The following is an 11,166-nucleotide window of genomic DNA, read 5'->3' on the forward strand; positions in this document are numbered from 1 at the left end:
CCGTTAACTATATTTCTCCTTTCATGTGTTAAACATTTCCAGTTCTTGAGTTAGAGTTTCTGTTACTGATCTGTGCATGTTTTGATTACGATCCAGCGCTGGAATGTGTTATTTTGAATGTATTTATTTTTGGCTGTTATTAATGTCATTAAGTGTCAGCAGTTTTTTCTGCAGCTGGTGCTCTTTTCCAGGAAATGTCCCCCATTGTGATTGCCTTCTCGGCTGTATTGTTTGTGTATGTAGACCAAGAGTTTTGTATTTATCTCTCTCTCTTAATTGTTAAAAAATTGGGTAATTATTTAGTTTTTGGGGGGGACTCTCGGGGAGGAGATGTGGAGAGTGTAGTTTACTTTATGTAGGTTTATTTTATATATATATGTAAAATGTAAAATGTTGATTCCTGGTATATGTGTTTGGTTTTTCTTTGTCATGTACATATGAATCAATAAAAATGTTAATTAGAAAATACCGAAGAGCTGTCGGGAAATGTTATTCCAGGCGGCATGTTATAATCTGGTGGCTGGTCACTTAGGGCAAGAAAAAGCACTAAACCATCTTATGGCCCATTTTTATTGGCATTCACGAGGATGTCGCTGAATCCACGGGCCACCCCAAAAGCACCTTTGCGCCTACATCCTTTGATCAAGGTCCCCTTCAAAAGAATTGGTATGGACATCGTCGGGCCATTAGAGCGGATGGCATGCGGACATCGCTTTGTATGGGTTCTGGTGGACTATGCAACGCGGATATACGGAAGCAGTGCCTCTGCGCATCATTTCAACAATATTGTTGTGGAGGCACTCTTCGACAATTATCTCCTGAGTGCAGATTCTGAAATAAATTCATACTGATCCTGGCACTACTTTCATGTCACGTATACTACGCGAGTTGTATGAATTAATGTGAATTAAATCAATTCAGACAAGCGTGTACCATCCACAAATGGACGGCTTGGTCGAATGGTTTGATAAAACCCTGAAAAACATGATTTGTTAGTTTGTGCACGATGATGCCCGGAATTGGGATAAGTGGATTGAACCCCTGTTATTCGCAGTATGAGAGGTCATGGAAGCCTCCACGGGGTTCTCCCCATTTGATTTATTGAATTGGCAAAAGCCTCGCAGGGTAGATGTCATGAGGGAAAATTGGGAGGAGGGACCTTCAAAGAGTAAAAATGAAATTAAAAACATTCTTGAATTGAGAGCATATCTCTAGACCAGTGGTTCCCAAAGTGGGTGTCGCGGCACCCTGGGGTGCTGTGACAACTGGCTAGGGGTGCCGCAGAATCTAAGTCTTTTTCCAAGTTAAACAGCCTAAAATAACTATAACCTATAATAACCTGGCTGTCACGGGGCAAGGTGCTTTCCCGTGTCTATGAGCTTCGAGGTGAACTCAGGCAGTTTCAACTGAGCACGACGTACCCCACAAAGAACATGACTCATGGTGGGCTAAGATTGCATACCTCGCAGACATTTTTAGTCACTTAAATGAGCTTAACACAAAGATGCAAGGAAAGAACAAAAATATTTTAACAGCATCAGACAAACTTAATGGTTTCAAGGCCAAACTCAAGCTGTGGCAAGAAATACTGAAAAATAAAAACATCGACATGTTTCCCTTAACAGCAGAGGACCCCGCTCGTAAGACACCAGTTCTATTAAAATCTATAGCTGCACATCTGAAAACGCTACAGGAAAGGTTTGCATTTTACTTCCCCGCTGGTAATGAAAACTTTGACTGGATCCATGATCCAAAGATGTTGCCAATCAAAGCGCAAGAAGAACTGTTGGAACTCCGTATGGATCGCACATTAAAATTTGGAGAAATGTCTTCGGATTAATTTTGGCTGCATGTGGGACACGAATACCCATCTATCTCAGAATGCGCTGTCAATGTGCTGTTGCCGTTTTCAACCTCTTGTGTGAGCTAGTGTTCTGATCCCTGGCATACGTGAAAAACAAATAAGGCAGCGCCTGTCTGTGGAGCACGATCTACGAGTTGCACTATCCACAATCTACCCCCGTATCAAGAGGCTGTGCTTGCAAAAGCAGGCACATGTATCCCATTAAAATGCCTGCGACACAATTCCATGCACAGATATTTTAGTTTAATTTTTAAGTTATAATGTCAGGTTTGAACAAAGCAAATGAGAAACTAAAGAAAAATTTGAATTTGAGTTGTTTATTATTATTTAAAGTGTTAAGTATCAATCTTTAAATGTGTTTTGTTCCAATGATTCCCACATACAGTAAATGGTTCATATCAGTCTGTTGACATGTGTCATCCAGTTGTAAAAGACAGATGGTTAATTTGAATGGGTTGTTTCACCTCATATTATGTCTGTTGTGATGCATTCATAATAAATTCATGCTGCTGTTTATGCTTAATTTGTTGTTTGCTCATCTAAATTAAATTTTATATATGTATGTACGCATGTACATTTAGTTTAATTGGGTTGGGGTGCCGTGGAAAGAAAAAAAAAACACTACAAAGGGGTGCTTTCAAAAAGTTTGGGAACCACTGCTCTAGACACTGGGGCTTCTATCATAGGAGAATTTGCTACAGGCTCAAGATCATCAGTCCTGGCTGTATAACAGGGGAGCTCAGCTACGATAAATTAATCGGGGAGATGAAGCCCTTGTATTACTACCCACATCAAGCTATAAATTACTCGCAAAGTGGCAAGGGCCCTTTGAGGTCACACGGCAAGTCTGGGAAGTTGATTATGAGAAACGAAATGGTGCGGAGCACGGCAAATTTACCAATTCAACCTCTTAAAACCATGAAGGGAGGTGGTCCCCATGGTTTTGGCGATGGTTGTACCGGAGAGGGAGGAGCTTGGGCCGGAGGCGAATGTAAAAGTCAAATGAGGCACCCCCGGTCACCTGCAGAGAACACCTCTCGCAAGTCACGGACATGGCCCGGTTGAAAAGAGAATTCTCAGAAGTGTTCTCGCTCGTTCCCGGTCGTACAAACCACATAGAACATCATATCAAAACAACCCCAGGGGTAGTGGTACATAGTCGTCCCTACCGATTTCTGATTTCAGTTGCTGCTGGAAGGCTGGTTTGTAAAATAAAAGATATGTGGACTGTTCACCCAGCTCTCTCATTGATTATGAACATTGTTACAGATGCATATAGCAAAGTCAAAATACAACATCCATGCATTAGGTTAAAGAAAAGTGAAGAAAATTTCCACGCTTGTAAGCGGCAAACTTTGCGACTAGCAAATATGCTGGCGCTCACTTTTTTGATAAATATCCCACCCCAAGATTTTGATTGATTCTTTCACTGAGTCAGACTTGTCCATCTTGTCTGTGCCTACAGACTGAAAATCTTTATATACCAACTCTTTCCCACTGCTCCAGTTGCCTTAAGCCAAGCTATGGCAGCTGCCATATGCAATTGATGTCCTTGCATAAAAGTATCTTCCAAGTTTTCTGAAGACACACGATAGCTTTGTGAATGAATGAAACATAATTATCATTACATTTTGGTTTATATCAGCAATCGTGAATCAAAAAAGCCCACACTCGATGTAATAGGTTAAGTAGATCCTGAAATATTAGTGAAAGAGTGTTATAACAAGCTATGGTGGCAAATCATTAATGGCATTTATATGGCGATGGTTTTTCTGGGATCATTCAGTAAAATATGTTCCTTCACATCACAAATGTGTCAGATCATCCTTATTGGCTGGCTTGAGAGTGTTAGTGTCCCATGTGGGGTAAACAGTGCCAGACCACACATCCATAGACTGCACACAAGAGGGCACTCAATGCACATTTTATGAAGTGATGGAATTAGGTGCCCATGAGAGCTGAATTTCATTATTGGCTACTCAGTTAATTTAAGTTTAAGTATTTTTATGTTTTTTGTTTTGAGATTTTTGCATTCATAGTATTCAGTTCTTCTGTTTAAGTGATCAATAAAACCTGCTTGGACTTGTATTTATCAAAAAGTGTTCTAAAACCTCTCCATTATCTCCACCTTGGTTCCAAACAAGGGAGTAGCAGTCGGGGGTGGGGGGGGGGGGCCTTGGGGGACACATCCCCTCACTCTTTAAAAAAGGTGATTCGGTACCCCCACACTTTTCAAAGCTAAACCCATACAGAGTCCAAATGGAGTGTTGTATACAGTATTCTTTGCATTGTATTACTTTGGGCTGATTGAGCGATCATCCAGTCAAATCACAGGTGAGTATTATGAGCCGAAACAACCCTTACAAAATAGGCTGTCAGTCAGAGAGTCTAATCAACGTGGCTCAGTAAATTTCTACAAAGAAGCTTTCAACAATGCTCATTTTATCCATGTTTTTCACTGGCATTGATGTTGATCTAAATTAATAATCTAGAGATGAGGAACACACAAATGAGTGTTATTTATCAGCATATAGCAGCATTAACTGTTAGAAAAATTTGGGGCATGTCTGAATAATTTTTTTAACCCTAATTTGTGTGATTTTGATATTTTCTAGCAATAATAAAAAAAAATATAATAATATAAACATTAAAATACATATTAAAGGGGTAGTTTCAAAAATGAAAATTCTGCAATTCACTCATTACTTTCCTCTGTGAACACAAAAGTAGACTTTAGGCAGAATGGTAACCCTTCACATTCTCAACATTCTTCAAAATGTCTCATCTTTTGTTTTCCATAGAAGAAAGTCATTTAGAATATCATGAGGGTGACTAAATGATGACAGAATTAGGTAGTTTGGAAATATATGTTTTATTTTTATTTTTGATATTTTGTATTTACCATATATTGAAGATAAATATTTAATTATTTTTCTTACAACAAATATTTTTTATTAACAGGATTGAGTTGAGCTTGATGAATGCAGCAATTCTTTGAGAAAATGGAGTGAGATCTAATTAATGTTCACATATTCCTTGTAATCTCTCAATTAATACCAGGTTTTTTCGAACAGCATGCGTAATGATTATAAAAAAGTTAGCTACCTGCTATAGCTCAATAAATTCCCCACTGGAAGGGTTTCAGGACAAGTACGGCGGATACAACTCGTGTCACTTTATGAGCTTTTATTGCGCACATACACAATACTCATCCACAAACCAGGTAGCCTGAATGCTACCGCTACACTAGCCTGTCAGTTGGATATTAGTGACGTTAGTTAGGTTAGTTAGGTTAGGATGTAAACCGGCAAGGCATACCAGTCCTGAACATCAACTAAATGAAAATGAAACTTAAAGGCGAAACGCCTGCGCACTGTAACTAATTAAGCATACACAGACACTTAGTCTGGAGACCAGGAACAATAATAAACAAACCTTTAACCTAGTAAGAATATAACATATAACATGAAATATAACTTAAATATGCCTTCATTTGGAATAAGTCGGTAAATGTACACACTTATTTTCTTAAATACCCCAGAACATAATAATAACATCCATCACATGTAATATATATTTATATATACATATATAGCTGAATTTTATATAATTAATAGATCAAATATATTCTAAACATTCATATTATTTTTATATCATATCATATTACATACCATATTTATATTATAGGGCATACAATTTGTATATATAAAATAGCATGTCAGCTAAAGAAAACTAAATGACTTACTCGTCCGAAATTGTATCCTCGGCTGGATCAAATCTCTCTTCAAAATACAAACGTTCATCAGAGTCCCGCTCTTCTTCTGAGGAAAATGTTAACTCTTCCTTAATATCCAGGAGATTCCTTGAATGTGTATCGTTACAAACACGCAGAAAAGTTGAGTTGTGTTGTGTTTACATTAAACCTCTGAACACAGTCTTGGGCGTGTACATTTGATTTGATCGTTTCAGCACAGTATGAATGGCACGCTCTGCTGGTGGGTCGGATCACATTACAGATAATGAGATGGACCGGTAAAAACTGTACATCGCTTTGTTTCAAACAGATTGCATTGCAGGAGAATATTTGTTTTAAATTTGAATTGTTTTATTTAAAAGTAGACATTTTAAGCTTTCTTTAGCCATATGTTTCATGTTTGTGTGATAAGTATTCGCGGAGTTTCAGTTCATTTTTTTGACGTGTTTCTGAAATATGCTCGTGAACACAGAGACTGCTGAAAGCTCACCCTTTTTATTTTCTTTATTTTACAAAAGCACAAGATTTTGTTGTTATTGTGAGTGAACACAAATAAAAGTAGACCCTTTATAGTTTCTGATGATGTCTTACACTTATCTGTATACCTAAAAAAGAATTTATTCTTGCAAGAAGGACCCAGTCATTACACAGGAGTTAATCTGTGCCATGAGTGAGACCCTGAAGGGGAGGGCTGACTGGTATTTTATACCTCTTTTATCCAAGGTCTCTAACAGAAGCAGATCCTCCCCCTCTGCATTCCTCAGACACAGGGGCATTCCCTTGCATTGACTATCACTGATCAATGAGTATCAAAATTTCCACAACAATTCCCTGCTTTTTTATCATTCAGATTACTCAATCACAATAATAAACAATAAGACAAATTTTAAGTCATATCATCACACTTACACTCTTCTTCTCTGATTTTCGCATTAATGATCACTCATTTGTGAAATAACATTTGGAAAAAGTAAGAAAAATTTTTTTTTTTGTGTGTGTGGGGATAGTCCCTTAAGTATTAGCAAGCAAGTAAAGACTTTATCTGAAGCCGGGCTAAATGAGCAAACACTGTTACTGCACTTCTGACATGGAAATCAGACCTTCAGTCACGTCAGTATAAACAAGAAATAGTGCACAGAAAAACACATCAATTTAACATTTTGGTTATGTCAGCAGGCTATAAAAATACAAAGAATAAAAGTAGAATAAAATCCCTCATTTCAAACCCTCTCCTTGTACGTCATCTTGTAACACAGGTGACCGCTGCTTATAACCCTCTTTACACATCAAATCTTTCTCAGAAAGAAAAGACATACCTCATTTTAACACATTTCACAGTAGCTGTCGTTACTTGTATCATCATAGTGTTCATCATCCTCTGGATAAACTGTCATTTTTTTTCAACTGAACAGACATCCCTGCTTTAACCAGTCTCTGTACTGAGCTGGAAACACGTTATAATGCATGGTAAACATAACAATATTGTCATGTTCACTGTTGTCTTTTGTTTTTGTGCTTTTATGTTAAAGTTTAGTTTAGTTCCTGTTTCCTGTTTGGTTTTTGTAGTCCTTTGTAGTTTCATTTTACGATTGGTTTTCCCCTGATTATTTCTCATTCCCTAATTGTTTCCCCAGGTGTTCCTCATTCCCTTGTTTGTTCCTTTTGTGTATATAAGCCCTTTTAGTTTCCTTGTTTCCTTGTTAGTTCTTGCATGTTTTGGTATGCTCTGTGCCAGGTTTCCCGTGTTTTTCTTTATTCTGAATTTTTCTTTATGTTTATTAAATAAACTGCTGCACTTGGATCCTCATTCTCTGCCTGTTTCATCACAAATATCAACAGTCCTATCACCGCAATTGGTAACACAGTTTGAATCAGCCAATACCCCCATCCTCCCCAGAGATTCGTAAACCATGTATTCTCAACATGTTCTGGCTCCTGTACGGCATGTGTTCAATTACATTCGTGATGTCGTCACTGTAATCTGGAATATTGAAACAACAAGACATTCCCAACATTTTGCAAACTCCCCCTTTCTCTGCAGTTAACATATCAAGAACCAACCTGTTTTGAATGACCACATCTCTTAACTGTTTAATTTCATCATTTATCATTGTCAAAGCATTTTCTGTGCTATTAGCTATTGCTAATACTGTCCATGCTAGCCCATTTATCTTATTAATTGTTACCGTTGTACCCACCCCTAAGAACAATGACCACCCCACATTTGTTGCATAGTGCTTTGGTAAAATCCCAGGCAAGATTTCAAAATTTATTTTTTCCCTTCCCACCCCAGGTGCCTTGTTTGGCAAATACACAGATGTACCCACATTCATCAAAGCTGGGTAACAACACCCTGACCATTTCTTTGGCATCCGATGAAATGCCCTGTTGCCACACACCCACACTGCTGCAGGTGAAGTTTCATGTGGCTTGCTGAATGGATATGTGAAGTTGACTTCTTTGTCGTTGATGACGGCTGTGCAGTTGTCCGCTGTTCTGTCCTTCAAGTTAATTCTGACCCTGCAGTCAGACCAACCTGCTTTAAACCGTCTCGCATTGTTCTTGAATTCTATTTAGTTTGTACCTTTTCACGATGATTAATGCTTGTGACCACACAATGGGGTTCACTCTGCACACAGGCCATGTTATTCTCTGTGGTTGGCCTTGCTCTTCCACTGATAGTGGTACTTGGTGTTCAAACTTGATCTCTGCGTTTATTGACATTCACTCGGCGCAATCTCCTCCTGTTGCTGATTCTCCTGCGATGTGGGCGGAACTTTCCTGCAATGGTTGGCATGAACCCACGTAGCTCTCTCTGCGACCTTCACTGGCGTGTGAGTCATTAGTAGCACTTGGAATGGTGCCAGCCACCTTTTCACCTTCCAGCTCTTTCTCCTCAGGTCATGAATCACAACGAAATCACCAGGCCTGATTTTATGCAGGAAGGTTTCAGCAACCTTCCCCTGAGCGGCTTTCACCTGAACACAAACATTGGACAACAGAGAAGACATTTCTTTGCAGTAATTCAACATGTCATTCTCACACAGATCTGTTGATGGCAGCCTCTGTCTACCCCCCCTCTATTCCCATGAATGGGGGTCTACCAAAAAGTATTTCAAATGGATTTAAATTTGTTTTGACTCTTTTTCTCATTCTGGTGTACATCAACACAATTGGGAGTGCTTTAACCCATGTGAGCCCAGTTTCCTCACAGCACTAAGCCAATTTGTTCCTCTCAACAGTGCCTCCACTGGCGGCGTGGTAACTGCAGTGTGTTCTCATGTCAATTCCCAAAAAATGACCCACCTGCTTTATTGCTTCATTGACAAAGTGTGTCCCATTGTCCGAGCTGATTTTCCTTGGAATTCCCCATCTCTGAACAATCTCGGTTAAAAGAGTTTTCGCTACTGCTGCCGAGTCTTGTTTCGAGGTTGGGAAGGCCTCAACCCATTTGGACCACATGTCAACCATCACCAGGCAGTATTTCTGTTTCCCACAAGGGGTTAACTCGATGAAATCCATCATCAGATACTCAAAAGGCCCCTCTGATGGTGGTTGAGATACTATAGGTGTTTTTATCCCTCTTGCCACGTTATGTGTGTTACAAATGTAACATCTTTTGCAAAAATGTTCAGCAAATAGCATGAAACCCCTTTGTAAACCACAATTCTTTCATTTGCGCAACCATCCCTGCTTTTGATACATGGTCTAACCCGTGTATCGGCTTTCCATAATGAGGAAAGAAGTGTTTGGGTAAACAAGGCATGCCATCACAGCTCATCCACACATTCTCGTTAAAGCTACAGCCAGCTGCCTTCTGTGGAAAAAGTTTGCATGCTCTGTAAACAAGAAGAAATGTTGAGGTTATTGTCAGATATCAAAGCACACGTAGTCTCTTTTGTCTCCATCGCTGCCGCGGCCATCGCTGCTGCGTCTGCTCGTGCGTTTCCTGTTGAGACTGAACTGTTATCATTAGTGTGCGCTGCACATTTGCAAATCGCGACCTTGTCTGGTAAAAGAATAGCCTCCAAAAGCTCAGACACAAGAGATGCATTTAATATTGGACGACCATCTGACTTCAAAAATGTTCTGTGCTTCCATAAAGCACCAAAATCGTGTGTTACCCCAAAGTCATAACGCTAATCTGTGTAAATTGTCTGCCATAAGTTTACATGCTTCTGTTAAAGCAACCAGTTCAGCTGCCTGAGCTGAATAATTTGATGGCAGTTTGCCAGATGTCACGACCTCAAATTCAATGGTTATCGCGTAACCAACCTTATTCTTTCCTGTTTGTGGATCTTTGGAAGCCGACCCATCCACAAAGAGGATATTGTCACAATTGTCTAATGGCGTGTCTAATAGATCTGGACGCAGTGTGCACACCTGTTCAAGTGCTGAATGACAACAGTGATATCCCTCGCCATCCTCCTCTGTGGGGAGAAGTGTGGCAGGATTCAAAGTTGTGCATCTTTTAACAGTTATGTTTGGCATGTCCAATAAAATTGTGTGGTACCTCAGCCATCGGGCTGTAGATAAATGTGACGTTCTCTGTTATTGCAAAATTATGGAGACTGCGTGTGGAACCATCAAAGTTAAATCAGAATACCCCACAAATTCCCTGGATGCCAGTACTGCCAGTTCAGCAGCCGCCACAGCCCTCAAACAGTGTGGTAGACCTGCTGCATCAAGTTTGGTTGAAAAATATGCCACAGGTCACAGTCTGTCTCCATGAGTCTACAAAAGAACAGAAGTCATAAACCCATTTTTCTCATCAACCATCTGAACAAACGGTTTGTTTACATCTGGCAGACCCAAAGTGGGAGCCAGAGCCATTTGCACTTTCATGTTAGCAAATGCCTATTTGGCTTTCATGCATTCTCTCACAAAGGGGCCCAGATCTGCCAACAGCTGCTCTTTGGCCTTGATCGCTGATAAGGGTAGCAGTGTTCCCTGCTATCAAATAGAACTGCATTTGTTTTTCTGTCACTCAAGCTGAGAGCACACACATTTTCTGTCCAGAAAATCTCATCAAATTTCACAGTCTCATTTTGTACCCCGTTAAACCACCCCTCCTCATATTGTGGTTCCCGTTCAATTAAGACATGTGACATGCAATGCAATTGGTCAGGTGTCATATTTTCTGTGTTAAATGACATTGTTCAATCTTTTGCCAATTTCAAGACCATTTTTGACCAATCATCATTTTTCACACGCCATTCATATGCCCACTGCGGTTCAAATTTAGAACAACATATTTGTGGTTCTTCCTCAATGCTGGTCAAATTCAATTCACACAATATCTGGCCATTAGAGGTACCGGACAAGCTGGTGAACACAAAAACGCATGTTTAAATGTCCTTCCCTTCTCTGACTCACACTTTAAGGGCACTGTGAATTTTTCAGAAACCAAATGGCCCGATGCTGAGGTGCTCTTGTGCAATGAACCTGTCAATTTTGGGACACATGGCAAGTCACATGGTCGTATCGTAGAATGGCCAGCCCCAGAATCTACCAAAAAATTTACTAATGTCCCCTCAACTAACATTTG

The sequence above is a fragment of the Xyrauchen texanus genome, chromosome 34, assembly GCF_025860055.1.
Source record: "Xyrauchen texanus isolate HMW12.3.18 chromosome 34, RBS_HiC_50CHRs, whole genome shotgun sequence".
NCBI lineage: Eukaryota > Metazoa > Chordata > Actinopteri > Cypriniformes > Catostomidae > Xyrauchen > Xyrauchen texanus.